The sequence below is a fragment of the Notolabrus celidotus genome, chromosome 13, assembly GCF_009762535.1.
Source record: "Notolabrus celidotus isolate fNotCel1 chromosome 13, fNotCel1.pri, whole genome shotgun sequence".
Classification (NCBI taxonomy): Eukaryota; Metazoa; Chordata; class Actinopteri; order Labriformes; family Labridae; genus Notolabrus; species Notolabrus celidotus.
Genome location: NC_048284.1, coordinates 21749836 through 21766111, shown reverse-complemented (window position 1 = coordinate 21766111; position 16276 = coordinate 21749836). Strand labels below are relative to the sequence as shown.

The following is a 16276-nucleotide window of genomic DNA, read 5'->3' as shown; positions in this document are numbered from 1 at the left end:
GTACTACCCCGCTAGCAGGGGCTTTTTAGGGGGGAGATTATCTACCCCTGAACTAAATATAGACCCTAGTTCCACCGGTCGATTCGCACGTAGTTCAGGGACGAAGTCCCTAGTTCGGGGTAAAGTGCCTCCGGTTGAAAAACGCCTCATCTGTGAGAGGGTTATGGAACTGGTGCAATATTCTGTGCTGGTTAGCATCACACTTGCACAAACATGTATTTTTCCATCTCACTGCCTCAGAAGTCAGTGGCCACCTGTGGAAACAAATGTCACTCAAAGATTTCTGCTTTTTTCCTTTAAAGATGTTTAAATTGTCTGCATCAGTTTACCACTGCAGCATCTAAAGCTTATAATTGCTTTAAATGTCTCGCTGATGAACTGAGAGAGACTTGTCCTGGGGGAATTGTGAGATAGAGGAAACAAGCAGTTGAATTCTCAGAATTTTAATGCAGCTATTACTTTTTCATCTGTCTAACCTGAGGAGTCTTCAAGCATGTTGCTCACATCTACAACATCAGGGCTATATACAGTCATATAGACACAAGACTCAAGTATTGCACATACCTGACTTTATGCAAACCTTGAATTCATGCGCACTGCATTTTAAGACACAACCAAGCATCCCCCATCATGCCAGTGTTGACAAATGTTTCACCTAGAAAATAGGTCACCTCAGAGCTGGCAGACAGATTTTTAGAAGGGGTGAAATGTAAAAGTGGGCAAATGTTTTCGTTTCTGTGTCATGATTCGGTTACAGTGCAGTAATGCCTTTGCATGTGGCTTATCGGAGTCCAGCTGAAGGGAAAGAGGTGGTGCGTATAAGTGCATCCAACAAGAACACTCTTGACAACCTTCCATGCTGCAGTTTAAAATATGCAAAGGCTTGGTGCACTACTTATTACAATAAAATGTTTGGACAGATGAGTTAATGCACAGTTTCTCCGTTGGTTATCGAAAACGGCTACGAATAACTCTCTTTTATGTTAATGGAATCTAGACTGCATTTGTTTTTAACGCTCTATCAAGCATTTCCACATAAAAAAGAGCTGACTCTGTTTAGATGTTTTGGTTTTCTGTGAAGAAAAAAATCATCTTCAGTGCACTATTTAGCATGGACAAGTGTAAAATCTCTCAGAAAGAGACAGGCCTTAGTCCAGCTCTAGAAAAGAAAAGGCAGTTCTGACAGGCATGACGCGTGTTTCTATTCTACAAATGCTCCCTCAGACACCAGCATTTCTCCCTGGGTAGCTGCACTTTGACACGCTCAGTATTCACGGCGGCAAGGAGCCTGTCGGCAGTATTTACACACATAACTGGGGTGAAAGGAGGTAGATTTCACAATGAGGTGCAGCGGTTCATGGCAGCCAGTACCAAGATGCCATCAGAATCCAAAAACGGAAGCCCTTTGTGCCTTGTCCCTGGTGAGATATCAGGGCTGGTCCATAGAGTTTGAATTGTCATTGAGTTCATTGAAGTGGGATAAAGTCACCTCTACATTTGAAGCTTTGTAAAACTTGTCAACACTATGTCAAAAGTGTCAAGCTCTCAACTAGACCCTCAAAAAATAACACATTCTAAAGGATATTTGTGCACAACAGGTCTTCTATGGACACTCTCCAACTGTACGATCTGATTAAATTATCTACAAATTAATCCATTCATTAGTCTCTACTGTCATTAGGAAGAGCTGTCCATTTTTAACACAAGAGAACTTCCCATTAGCCTATTGATCACCTGCACTCCCAAGTGATTTCTTCCAACTCAGATTGATTCTGTCAGGGCCGCTTTGGTGAGACAGCACAACATTAACATGGCATGCTAATTAAGCTGTATGAACCTACTTAGCTTATTAAACACTCCCATACTTGATGTCAAATACAGTCAACTGCTACTGGTTTCCATTTAGAACATTATGAAGCAATATATACAAAAATGGAGTCTGAAGAGAATCTAGGGAGGGTAAAGCAAAGGGTAAAACACTTATTCTATCATTATCTGGGAGGCAGAAAACAGCAATCCAGTTTAGGTTTCAGCATTCTTTAAGTTTCACAGGTCATCAAACTCCCTGAAGTCTTCTGATCCAATCTCACATCCTTGACATTCTGTGTTGTACCTCTTCTAAAGTTGCTTGTTGTCTTCCCTCTAAAATTAAGTTATATTCTTTTCATTCTTGGTGCATTGGTGTATGTGTCTAGTCAGTGGACTACCAAGAGAAGTCAAGGCCGGGGTGATATATTGCAATGCAGTCTGTTGATTAGGCTGGAATTTATTTTCCTTTATGCTGATCCAAACAGGAGAATGAGTTTGACACTGAATATAAAATGTTTACTTAGGTTTGTGCTTGCCAAGTTTTAAGCCTGCCAGATGTTATTTTGGATGTTAAATGATGCCCTTGCTTTTCTCATCCTAGCTTTGACATTTTCCTCCATTCTTCCATCCACAGTAATTTTGTGAACAAGGTTTTAAAAGGAAGTTGAGGATCTATGTTAGTTGGTGGATCACCTCTTGGGTTTCCTCTTGATGTATGTATTTTGAGGCTAGGAGTAGCAGCACTGCTTCTGTGTTTGTGTAAGTTGTCTTGCACCAGTTAGTGTTTGCAAGTGGTGCTATTTTTATCAGCAAAGTCTAGATCCTCCAGATGTTTGACCAGGGTGCACTGTGCTCTGGTTAGTCATTTGTTTTCCTTGGAGGAAGAGCGACAGCAAGGGTTGCACGTCAGTCAGGACCTCATAGGCATTTGATGGGCACCCTTCGTAAAGGACTCGACATTCATCCCTTGGTGCTTTTAATGATGTTGATGAACTAGAGCAGAGTGGGAGAGTGTCCCATTAGTTTCTCACGATCATCACTGTTTAATGGCTTTCCACAATTAAAAACATTGGCATTGACGGGATTCTTCCACTCTATGAATCGCCCAATGGTTATTCAAAGGGTGATAGTTGGTCACCACGTGGTCAACCGATCAAGCTCAAACACAATCTATTGGTTCTCGATATCATTTATCATTTTATCATTGTGACAACAGATTGTGAAAAGATTCTATCTGAACACACTTTATCAGGGTTTAAACTAAATAAATCTATTGAACAGTTTTTTAAATATTACATACTGCTTTGTATATTGTAGAAAACTAAGCTCTACAGTGAGATAGAAAACATTTACTTAATATATGTACTCACAAGTAATCATTTACAGGTAAAACTGTTAAAAAACAATTTGTTTAACCCTCATAAAGATACAGAATCTGAAGGTTTAGGAAAAGTCCTAAGCTTTCACTCAAACCTGCCTTCAATAGAAGCCCAAGCGTGGCACTGTTGCCACGAAAAATTTACAACCCTATTTCCAATAAAATTTGGACACAATTCAAAACATAATTAGAAACAGGATGTGATGATTTGCAAAACATCAAAGCTCCACATATTTAATTGAAAATAACACAAAGATAACACACCCAATGTTAAAACTGAGAAATTTCGTGCTTGGAAAAATTAACGCCTATTTTGGATTCAATGCAAGCAAGATGTTTAAAAAAAAGTTGGGACAGTTGCAAGAAAGTGCTGGAAAGATGTGAAATGAGTAAAGAAAACAACAGGTGGAACATCTGATCAGGTAACTGGCAACAGCTTGGTAACATGACCCAGTATAAAAAGAGCATCCGAGAGAGGCTGAGCCTTTCTGAAGGATACATGGGAAGGGGATCGCCACTGCGAGAGAGACTGATGGCATAAAGTAAAAAAAAAAAAATGAATAGTGTTTATAAAATTCAAAAGATTTTGGGGAACTTCATTGTCATTGTCATTCATTTCATTTCATTGATTCAGAGAATCTGAAGACACCTCTGTGCAAAAGGAACAAAGCTGAGAATGCATATTGGTTGGTCTGTGATCTCCAGGCTTTAAAAAAGCTCCATTTAAATTAGACACAATTCTGTGGTGGAAATCACTGGATGGGCTCAAGAACACTTCCAAAACCATTGTCTATGAACACATCTTTGCTGTTTCCACAAGTGCAGGTTAAAACTGCACCATGCAAAGGGGAAACTTCTTATATAAACCAGAAACACCATCGCCTCCTCTGAGACCAGCTCATTTAAGATGGACTAAGCCGAAGTGGAAAACTGTCCTGTGGTCTGAAGAGCCGAATTTGACATTCCTTTTTGAAATCCCGTCCTCCACTCTAAAGAAGGAGAGGGACCATCCGACTGGTTATCATCACGCAGTTCAGAAGCTAGCATCCATGATCATATAGGACTGCAAAATAGCACATGACATGGGTAACCTACGCATATACATCTACACAATATAAACTAGCCGCCTTGAAATGTTGACCACCTGAAATCCTGAATGCATACATGTACAAAAGTATATGTATGCATTCAACAAAAACTAATACTCAGTCTCAATGTTAAGGGTAGCACTTTTATTGCACCTTTCTAGTCTTCCAAATCTCCCAAATGGCTTTTAGACTGTATACAGCATTCTCACTTTCACATACATATTCACACACTCAGTGTTGCAATTTTCTTTTGATACATTCACACTCATACACTATTCCTCAGGGGCAACTGGGGGTTCAAAGTATTGCCTAGGAAATTCAACATGTGAACTACAGGAGGGGATTGAACCACCATTTGTGAATGGCCTGCTCTTCCACTAAGCAACAACAACCTCTTGTGTAATATACTTACACTTCAGTTAGTTTCAACCATAGACTGTAAATAAAAATGGACAGTGTTGCTCCGCCTCTTCCCGTTGTACAGTTCTGAAGCCAAAAAATCCCTCTCCTGGGCGCCGCCATTGTGCAGCCAGAGCCTGTGAAGCCACTGTAATAAGCTCTACCCTACAGCGTGACGTCACAAGGCGCTGTGTGCCCTTTGAGGTTTCACTCCACGGCGGCTGTGAATCAAAGGAAACCCGGAAGTAAAACCCCGTTTTTTAAACTCTAATAACTAACGAAAAAGAAACTTTTCAGGAAAATGAGGCGTTGAACACAAAACACTCAAATACTAACTACATATCACCACAGCATACGGATGTGAGAAACATTCGTACGACGTGTATTTATTTTTTAAAGTTTGACGGATTTTTTGACCTATACTGCAGCCAGCCACCAGGGGGCAGTCACACTGCTGAAAGCCTCACCACCAGCCACCGGAACCTCTCCCTTGGTTTCAACACACACATTTAAAAACACAGAAACTAACCCATGTTTTATGATAATATTGAAGAAACCATTTGATTAGAAAGATACCTTGAATGAGCCTTAACAGGTTTGTTGTTGTTGTTGTTGTTTTTTGTAGTGTTACAGCTCCGCAATGTATTCCCAGTACTGTGTTAATCACAATTGCCATGATCTAAGCAAGTACATACAGTTTCCCAATTTAAACCTCTTGGACTGCATTGTGATTCCTGGTTTAGTATGCAGCACTACTTGTCTCAGTGTCTGAGAATGTAATTATCTCTCTGTAAAGAAGGTAAAGTGAAGCCCATGTTGGCCTCTGTGTCCTTGGCTGCACCGGGGCAGAAAAGGCGAAAATAAATCTCCAGAACAGATCTCATTCTGGGTACATTCATTACAGAGTACACATTGGACTCGACAGACAGTAAATTACATTACTAACTCAGCTGAAAATTGCAGGTAAAGAGTGACAGAGAGGAAATCCTTATTTAAAAGTAAATTCCAAGTATTGGTTAGCATCTCAGCTGGCCTGGTATCCACACTAAATTGTACCCAACTCAAATCTTTAGGACACTAAGGGCTATTAGTAAGGACTGTTTGTACCTGTTTAATGCTACAAACATCCAGATAATTGGTTGTTTCGTGAGAAAGACACAATTTAAGTGTAACTATTTTCTTTATCTGCAGCAGATCGTAGGCCTGATTCTGTGAGAAAGCCTCATTGTGAATCCTTGTTATCTCTCGGAACCATGGCAGGGCCAGTAGCAATAGTATCGAGCAATGAAGTGTGGGTAAAGTGTTGTGTGTGTGAATGAAATACAAATGCCACTCCATTCAGCAGGACAGAGTGTGCCATGGATATACACCCAAATGAAAAAGGGCCACAATCACTTTCGGCTGAGTTGTGAGCAAACAAATTAATTATTTATGAACAATGAATATTGCATATTGCTCTCAAAATTGTTGTTGCTTCTCCTTCATAAGCCAGCAGATTTGATTTGCAGGCCTAGATGTTCACTTCCATGGAAGCTGAATTCTAATCACATTTTCTACGTCAGCACACAAAGAGGCAGAAGAAGCCAGCAAGCAGGGGATATTTATGACAGAAAATGGTAAAAAATTTATAATAAAATCTTTTTTTCCTTTTTTTTTTCTGAGGATATATGTTTTAAATTATTTACATCTTATTCTCTAGACAGGAAACATAAACATGGTCCCTCTATAGAACACACACAAAAAAACGATTTATACATCAAATCTAGCAATGTTTATGTGCCCATCATCTGCAGCCAATAAATGTTCTTCCTCCGGCGGCATCTCACCATGGTGTTGGTTATTTTCACCCAACACTGCCCTCTGATGTGCCCACTTTAAAATGTAATCGTTGGTCAAACAAAGCTTGAAACTGCCGCTGTGTAACCATTGGTGCATCTATTTTGCACTGTGATTCACATGTAGGGTAATAATGGTTTCACCATCTGCTCACCCCGTTGTCCTTCAAATTGTCTTCTTTTGCCATTTGTTTAAAACAAAAACAAAAATGAGTCACTTTTGCCTGGCACACACTCAATCTGGCTTCAAAAGTAACAAACAATTTGGAAAATATGAGCAAACACAGAGGGCCGATATTTGAAGCTTTAGAGAGCTCATTCATGCAGATTCAATCCTCTTCTCCTGTTATTATGAAAAATTCTTCAACAATAACATCAATACAATAAAAATAACCCTTTTCAATGTTCTTTTCCTCTGTATGTTAGCATAACACTGATCTTTCAGACGAAAGATCATCTTTCCATCCATCCCTCCATCTACTGCAAATTGTTTAGGTCATAGGAGGCAATGTATTCTTTGACAATTGGAGGAGTGCAAGGGGAAAAGGTTGCTGGTCTATTTCAGTGCTAAAACATATAGAATGACAACTACCTTCACACCTACAGGTAATTTAGAGTTTCCACCTCAGCTAACTTGAATGTGTTTGAGCAGTGGGAAAACATTGAGCAGCCAGAGGAAGCCCACACAGAAACATGGAGAGCATGTGTTCTCCAGAATTACAAACTCAGACTCTAGTCCGCTGACATGACTATCAATAATCCATCTTTCTCCATTTGTTTTGATGGAAACAAACAATATGAACTGCAATGGAATACTTCGCAGGCCCCAAGTAGTTCTTCTATTCGACTGAAAGCTACCTCTAAGATTTTGTTAATATGTCGGAAAATAGTTTTATAATTCTTGATCGTGGAATGTGACAGATTTTTTGGACACTTGAAGACGGTACAATCTGTGAAAACAACATTGACATATTATCTACTTAAATATTTGCTTAAAGCTGCTGTTGGTAGTCACAGAGTAAACATCTGTTCAGAGAGAGGGACTTTGAATGTCAACACTATCCCTCCCAACCAGGTTTCCTCTTAGCCCCCCAACACAGATCGGCGTGCAAAGTCATGATAGTGCCAGACTCATAACCAATCGGAGGACATAGTAGGGGTCGCCCCTTAACCAATCAGGACAGAGGATTGGAGATTAGCTATGATTGGTCGAACATAACGGGAATGAAGGGAATAATAACATTGCTTGATACAAAGCAATTGGAAAAGGCAGAGATTTTGCCATAGTTTGAAATTACTCGACTTACCGATGAGTACAGATGGGTATTATGACCTTTTTTCCAAACCCAGCAGAAAAAAGTTAAGTTTTTTACACCATTCCTACCAACAGCAGCTTTAAGTGGGGAGCGCTGCAGAGCAACCTATGGAGTATGACGTGTTTTCAGAGTCTCCTTCAGAATCTGATAAAATTTGTTATTCAAAGGCGTTTTTCCAGCCCAAAACATGCATTTTCAAGACTTTTTATTTGCCTGTTTTGGCCACTTGATCTAATTTACGAGTATTTATGGTTAGTAAAATCACTAAGACTCGTGTGACAGTACAACAACAGAGGCCTGGCCCCCCAGGTAGCCACCGCGGCAACAGGTACAACAACTCTGCGGCTCTGCATTAGGACGCAGGTACAGAGCACTGAGGTGCAGATGGGCTCGCCTTGGCCCTGCTGTTATAGTAAGCCTGAACAAAAGGCCTCGCTGAATGATACAACTTTGAGTGTTGATGTCTTTGTGGATAGCTTGTTGAGCTAACAGTGTATGTTCTTGTGATTGTCTATGTCTGTGGAAATGCAGAAAAGTGCTGTGGAAAAGAATTTCCCCAAGGGGACAATAAAGTCTAAAGTCTAAAGTCATTGCCAGAGGCAGCACCCCGAGCTATCAACATGTATACCTTGAAGCTACAGCTGTTAGCATCTTTGCGGCAAGATACTGCTGATATTTTTCAAAATCGAACTCCCTATTCACAATCAAAGCTGACCTGCAATCTGGAAAAACCAGCTTGTGAAGGATAAAGCTGCGTAGCAGGTAGAATTTACAACGCTAAAAGATATATTTGTTAAAGTGAATGTTTTGCTAATATTCAACCAGTGTTTTCATGTACTCATTCCTCTGCCCACCTCATTACTGTAAGTTAACTATTTAATCTCATTTGGTTTTGGTTTTGGTCTTCACTAACTTTCCTGAAAATGTGTTTTTCTTTCACTCATTTGTACTTGGCTGCGTTTACTGGCTCCCCTTTGAGTGCCAAGTAGAAAACAAACAACGGTATCATCAAAACGTTTCTGTGAGTGATACTGTTTAGAGTGGTAAAACAGAATCAAAACTTAAAGTCAAAAGCTGCAAAACCAAAACGAGACACTAACGGGAGCTGAACTGCTCAGTAGAACAGAGGATCTGAGAGGATGAGCGATAATTCTTTCTGTGTTAAAAGATATTCAAAGACCTCATCATACATATAATGTGTATCCATTGCTGACATAAAATAACATTCAAGCAGCTTTAAGCTATAACATTTTTGTTACACTGAGTCAAGCTAAATAAAAAAACAAAGCAGGTATTTTCTTCTCATATCAATCTGAACAAAGAAGCACAGCTTTGAGATCAATAGAAGCTGATAAATGCCAACAAACTCAGCTTGTCTTGCCTGAACATCAGTCAAATATTGCTGCAGGAATGGCGTGACAGCAGAAGCCAAAATATATCCAGAAAGACAGAGCCTCGGGGAATGATCTCTTTGCAACGTGTCAGGAAATTTTAGGAGCTAGATATCGTTTGCTTCATGGCAGGTGATGGATATGCATTTGACTTTTTTTACTTTATGTTTTTGTTGCATGAAAAAAGCTGCCTTGGCTGTAACTTGAAGCTGTAGAAGAAAGCTTTATTCATTGCAAACACTGATCATGAATGTTACAAAGCTCTGCTGCTCATGGATGGGGTTGATCAAAGCCTCGTTATATCACTAACTTTAATAATGATTTATTAACATAATAACATGTTTATACCTGAGCTTGTGATAAATAATTAAGAGGTAATTCTTCATGCTTTTTTCATGCACTGTGAGACTATCTGGTGGAGTTTGTTGGTCTTTCAAGATCTATTTTATTCATCCTTCAGTTAAGTGGGCTTTTGGGGGAGTGATATGAGCCTACTTTAACATTCTCTCCCAACATTTCAAATATTCATGATGTTGTAAAGTTCTGCAGTTACGGAGAAACCGCTTTAGCAAGGTTGTTGAAACCTCATCACACAGCATCCTCTCGCAGTCTGAAATCTTAAATCTTCACCCATAGCAACACCTGAGATGTGATCGGCTTTGGTGCATTGCTGACACAAAAAAAAGGAAGGAATGTTTAATCCAGAAGAAAAAAAAGACACTCCTTTCATTTTTCTCTGTGTCTGCTGAGGCTCCTGTTTCTGTGTCCAAGCAACAGAGGCGTAATTCTCATAATAATGGAAGTTTGTGTGAGCGGTGGGTGAATTCTCACTTCCCTGTAGATTTTGTGAGCACTCAAGACATAAATCTTCCTGCAGAGCTCATTATGAAATTAGATTTAATCTTGTAAAAGAAAAGAGAAGGCTTGTTTGCATGTATGGATACCACTCAACACGGACGTTGGAAGTAAACTGAAATTACCTCAAATTGTGGGTGGATTTGGGAGAAAGAAGATCTCAATCATCTCTGTCTTCTCTCTTTAAGTATGTACTTATTTCCTATCATTGCTCATCAAATTTTCCGGCTGTCTTTTAATTACCAGGCAGGCATCCAACACTGCAGACGTATGTTGCTAATAGATGTGGAACAAGAAAAGGCACCGGGACATAAAAGAGGATATAAATGCAGAAGTTGTTACGTTATAGGATTTGGCAGCTAAGACAGCCTTGTGGTAATCATGTGTGACTAATAAGAAACCTGATTACTTTGAATCTTTGATCTCTTTAAACACAAGAGCAGCTAACAAGCTGACATGTAGCTGTGCATGAATGAATATGAGACAGGAATAGCTGAGCAGGGGGAATGAAAATGAACACATCATGGCCTTCAAGAACATGTGAGGAACATTTAATCAAACTAGTTTTCTTATTTCACGGTCACATTTAGAAACCCAATTTTTTAAAATGCCTTTCAGTAATATTTGTGTTAATAATGGCCGTAGTTACTATTTCTTCTTTTTTTTGTATTCATTAGAACTCCTCTTGCAGCAGCAGGTTTAAAAAAAAAAAAAAATCCGTAGGCTTTTATCTCATCACTCCTTGTAAATGTATTTTGCATGCATTAATCTGAGGCGTAATGAAGTACCATCTTGAACCCCCGTGCTGATATAGGTGGATGCTGGGGAGATGGTGGAGCTGAAAGTCTGAGTGCAGCATTGGTGCAGGACAGTGGTGGGGTAACTTTGCAGCTTATCGCCAAAACAGGAGGATACGTTTGTCACGTGATTGTGAAAACGGCAGATGGTAAATGTGAAATAACGGCAGCCCAAGTTGCAGGCATCCCTCCATTTTTTTGTAAGATATTTGATGATGTTAATCCTTACTTAAACAGCATGTTTGTGTTTGTCAATACTGCTTGAAATGAAGGGTTTGATGCATTTCATTTTTTACATCCTCTCTTTTTCTACATGTGGGCTTCTTTTACTGAAAAGCAATCTTTAACTTGACTTTAATTATGATTATTATTGGATGAACATTGAACTCTATGTCTTCACACAGTAAGCTTGTTTGGAGTGTATTTTTCTCCTGATGTTTGGCTCTGAGGGGTCGAGTGTCTCGGGTTTGTGTGTGTCGACATGATAGTATGTCCCCTGAGAGCAGAGCCAAGCAGAACTGTTATGTGGAGTGGGGGCCTAATTATGGTGTGACGCAGGTTCAATGTGCTTCCCTCAGCACTGCTGACCGAACACTTCTAATAGGACGCGCAGGTGCCAAAGAACACAAGGAGGGCTGCTTAATAAATAGATAATCACATTGGCCCCCCTCCTCCTCCTCTCAGGTTGATTAAAGCCCGCTCAGGCTGGGCTTCATTAAAGAGCCAAGGCAACATCGCTCTCACTATGGGAAGCTGACCACATTGACACCTAAATGTGTCTCTCCCCTACAAGCTTTCACTGATTGTTCTGTTGTTATCATAAGTGGTTCTCAAACCAGTGTGGAGCTGCAGATGTGATGGGAGTGTACCCCTGGATGACAGAATGGGTAAAGGAAGCACTCTGCGATGAGTTACACTCACCGTTTGCATACAAATGGGCGAGCCAGCAACGAGAGATGGAAAGGTCGACAACAGATTTAACATCTCAGTGAGTGGGTGAGGATAGTTAAAGCTGGCAGCTCCCGTCTTCTCTTTCTCTCCCTCTGCGCCCCTTTCTTCACTCAGCCGGCCTCCCTGGTGATGATGGTGGCGGTGGCAGAGAGGCAGAGGTGACTGCGGCAGCAGTGGGCCAGCTGGAGTCCCGTTGGATGGGCAGGTTGGGAGGGCAGCCAGCACGAACTGTCAGAGGCCTGCCAGGGCAGCCGAGGAGCTGGAAACTCTCCGATCTGCTCAGTGTGACGCAGTACTGGGGAATGCGCACACACACAGACACACACACACGCACACACATGCACACATACTGGATTACTACACAGCAGATAAGATATTCTCCAAAGACTAGATAATTATTCCTACCCTTTAACCTTTAGTTTTAGCTTTTTCACTTCATGCTCATTCTAAAGCTGAGCCACAGCAGAACACAGTGAGAAGAGGAATTCAGATTTACATCACATCAGCAGAGCTACAATGATCCCTGGATGGACTGTCCAATGCTTGTATTACATTGCAACAAAGATCAATGGATAACAGAGTTTTTTTACATTGTGGATGTGGGTAAAAATACCAAGGTCTTAACAAAAAAAAACAAATGTAAGGTTGTTGCTTGTATTGACTTCACTGATCACTGATGGTTATAATTTGATGCACTATGCAAATAAAGTTAATTATATGCACTGCTTTAAATGCAGAAGAGTCTAATTCACACTCATGTATTTTTGGAACTCGTCATATCTGCATCTTAAGTTGTATCTTAAATCTAAGTTCGTTTTTTCAAATAATCTTGATGTAGCAATTCCGTAAACTTACAATACGATACAATCTACAATGCTGGGTTCCTGATACACTTCATTTATTTAGGGTATAAGTAATCCATTACGTTTTTGAGCTTTAAAGGTGACATATCACGCTTTTTTCATCAATACATATTGGTCTAAGAGGTCCCCAAAACATGTCTTTAAAGTTTATGCCCAAAAAAAACACTTTGAAATCAGATTTTGGTCTGCCTGAAAACCCCTCTTCTTCAGCCCTCCTCAGAACACTCTGTTTTCTCTCTGACCACGCCCCCTCTGGAAGTGGATGTGCCTCGGCTCTCCGGCACGTTGATCTAATGTTTACATGTTGGCTGAATATACACGGCTGCTCATAGATCGCGTTACTCCAACCCTCTGAATCTGATCCAGAATCTGATCCTGGCACCTGCAGCAGGACCTTTCTGAAGGATTGGTCACAGATTTAGTGTTTCTTGTTGTTTTATTTATCAGTATGTAGACGTGTGTCTTGGTACACAGCTACAGCTACGAGCATGTAGCTATGTGGCTATGCTAACTAGCGCTAGCACTTATCCATGATAAATAAAAATCATCCACTAGATCTTCAAATCTGCAGACGTGGGGAGTAAAACCGACATTTGTTTTTATTAAGACAGCCTACAACTAGCATGCCTCCCTCCTAAGCTCCTTGTTAGCACACACGTGTGCAGGTAATGAAAAACGGAGAAGTTGAGTTGTATTTTATACAGTCTATGGGCTGAACAAGCTCCGAGCTCTGACTCCGTGACAGACCGGATATTGTTGTTACGTAACAAAAACATGGAAGTCTGAAACGGCTCGTTTCACACACATTTACAGAAAGGTGTAGAAATCAGAACAGGGGCAGAAGGGATTTTTTTCATTCTCGGGGGGTTTGTAGACATGCCAGGGACACATATTCCAGGTAAAGAACCATTAAAAAGTCAATTTTGCATGATATGTCACCTTTAAAAAAAGAGTTTGTTATTGTGATGCTCTAATTTGTTATTTGTACTGCCTGGTTTGATAATAAATGTCCTATTATTTTAAAAGGAATCTTTAATGGATTAAGAAAAAGACGACTGTTGAAATGGTCGGCTTGGCAGGCTGTCAAGGTATCTTGTGATACATCCTCACCTGCAACGTCTTCATCTGCTACAAATGTAAAGCAGGTAATGACGTCAAACAAAGAGCAGGTAGGGCAGGTAGCGCCCTCTGCTGTTTAAAACTGACATGAAGTCAATTTTTCATTTCCCAGAATTGCATCGTCCCCAATGTGTATCGATTTTTTACAAGCTCATCATTACATCCATGAACAATGCTTTTGACCATGGAGGAAATGTTAGAATAACATGTTCACAATGATAACACTAACATGCTGACGTAGAGCAGGTTAGTATACGTTTTTTAGCATCTCAGATTAAGGGCAGCTATTCCTAAATCCAGGCCTGAGCATTGAAAACTGGTTCCAACTTTGAACCAGCACTAAAATTCTCAGATGTGTTGATTCGAGAAGGCACATGGATTTTGTGTTTGCTTTTCGGTTCCGAGCAGCAAAATAACTTTCGTGTTTTTTTAGAATGACCCTGTAGTGCAAGGTGTCATTTCTCTTGTTGAGAGCCTTAATGTCCCAACAATGATGACAAATGAAAAATAACCGGACCCAGAATAGATTAAGCAGAACCAGAATGGGAATCAGGATTGGTAAAATTGAAATGGTACCCAACCCTACCCAAGTGTAATAAGCCTCTTTGTGGGAGTTTCGTCAAAGCAGACATAAATAATCTCTCAACATGCATTTAACACTTCACTAAACCTTAAAAAGCGGCTCAACAGAAAGTTAGGAAATAGAACATTTTACATTTATTGATGTATTTTAAATGAGCTCCCGTGGCCCCAATTTTTGCAAAAACTGCATTCAAACAATGTTTACAGACACAGATTTGGCCTAGTGGTTAAATTGCGCACCCACTTAGCGGGCGGCCTGGGTTTGATTCCAGCCTGCGGCCCATCCACTGTACTATCCTCTCTAAATGACGGTGTAAAAGCCCAAAAATATAACTTAAAAAAATAAATAAATAAAGTTTATAGAGACATTTTTCTGACCAAGGGCACCACTTTAGCTCAGCAGTATAACAGGCCCTGTGTGCAGCTGCTAGAGTCATCAAAGCCTCAACCCTAAGCTCAACTCTTACCCTCCGCTGTATGTCTTTCACCATTCTCTTTTCCCTGAATCCTCTCAATAAAGTCATCAAAAGCCGGAGAAACATGAAAAAAGGACTATGACTGACCTGAGTGCACTTTAAGAAAAGAGGTGTGTAAGATAACCGGAGTGTGGACAGTGTTTTTAGTATCACCTTTCTTCACATTTTAACATAGATGTCCTCCTGTCTCTCTGCAGCTGATTGTGTTTGTCAATCTGCTCCTGTCTGTCTGCATCACCCTCAGTCAGTCAGTCAATCTGTCTGTCTGACTGTCCCCATTAATAGGCTTGTGTGTAGTGAGGCTCGGCGGACATTACATGCGCCATCTATTTGCCAGATGTTATTGCTTACACGGTGGAGATTTCATAAGGTGCTGTGACAATTTCATTAACTTTTGGGGGGGGGGGGAAATCAGACACTCTCTCCCTGGCAGAAATGAAGTAAATGGAAAGGCAAGGGCGGTTTCGGGATGTTACATTGGCAAGATGGGGGAGGAATACATCACTGTGGAATTACTGAGCACAAAAGACACTGCAGAGCCTTTCTCCTCTGTTTTAATGAGATATGCTCGGCTCATGCTACCTGCAGTCCTGGGCTGTAGGTAAATGAAAATGCACCAGGATGGCACACTGTATTGTCACTGACAAGAGCCTTGATCTGTTAGCAAGGCGGCCGATTCTCACATCAGCTCCACTCTGGATTCAAATTTTCAAATTGAGAGGTGTCGGATGATATCATACATATCCCATTTCAGGAGCGTACTGTGTTCTTAGAGTTAGCTGGAAGGGGAGCTTGGTGAGAGGAGAAGAAATGTCAGCCAGAGCTCTGCAGTCACATAGTTAATGGGCTTTCATTGAAAGCACAAGACGAGGGGTAGATAGGCTTCCCTGATCACATTAGTCACATATCGATCAAGCCTCTGTCTGCTCGGTAAAGGTGAACACGCAAGACATAATCCTGTTAGCAGCTCTTTCCCTCAAACCACTCGCTCACATGGAGAGGTATCTGTGATAAAAGTGTCTATCTGTTTGCATCTAATGTTTCCCTGGAAGAGTGTTTTCTAGCTGCCTTTGTTCAGCCTGTATCTAAACTTACCATGGGCCTTTTTCTGGAGATCAGAAATGCAAAAAGTAAGTTGTTGTCTCTGTTTTTATCTCTTATGTAAGTGATATCTTATCTACTGTACAGGCACACACTGCAATGTACATAAATACAGTGTTTTTGACAGCACCGTTTGATGCAGAAGCACATGAAGAGATAAAAGGATTTATCAAAATGCACACTGCTTAAACTCAGTGGCCAGTGTTGCATAATTCATTGCTAATCAAATTTGACAACTCCTTATCTCCCTGTTTCCTGTCACTGTCAAACAATGCTGCAACTTTTTTCTTTATGACTGCATTGTCTTTAGCTGCTG

The 16276-nt window shown here is 40.5% G+C and overlaps 1 protein-coding gene across 5 annotated transcripts in view; it reads right to left on the bottom strand.

Annotated features, from left to right (window-relative positions):
- The window catches only part of mdga2a (MAM domain containing glycosylphosphatidylinositol anchor 2a), a 351098-nt gene that overhangs the window by 221634 nt on the left and 113188 nt on the right, over nt 1-16276 (bottom strand). For all 5 annotated transcript variants that reach the window (XM_034699300.1, XM_034699303.1, XM_034699302.1 and 2 more), the window contains exon 3: nt 11790-12114. The gene's annotated coding sequence lies outside the window, so the exon portion shown is untranslated. The remainder of the gene's footprint in view (nt 1-11789; nt 12115-16276) is intronic.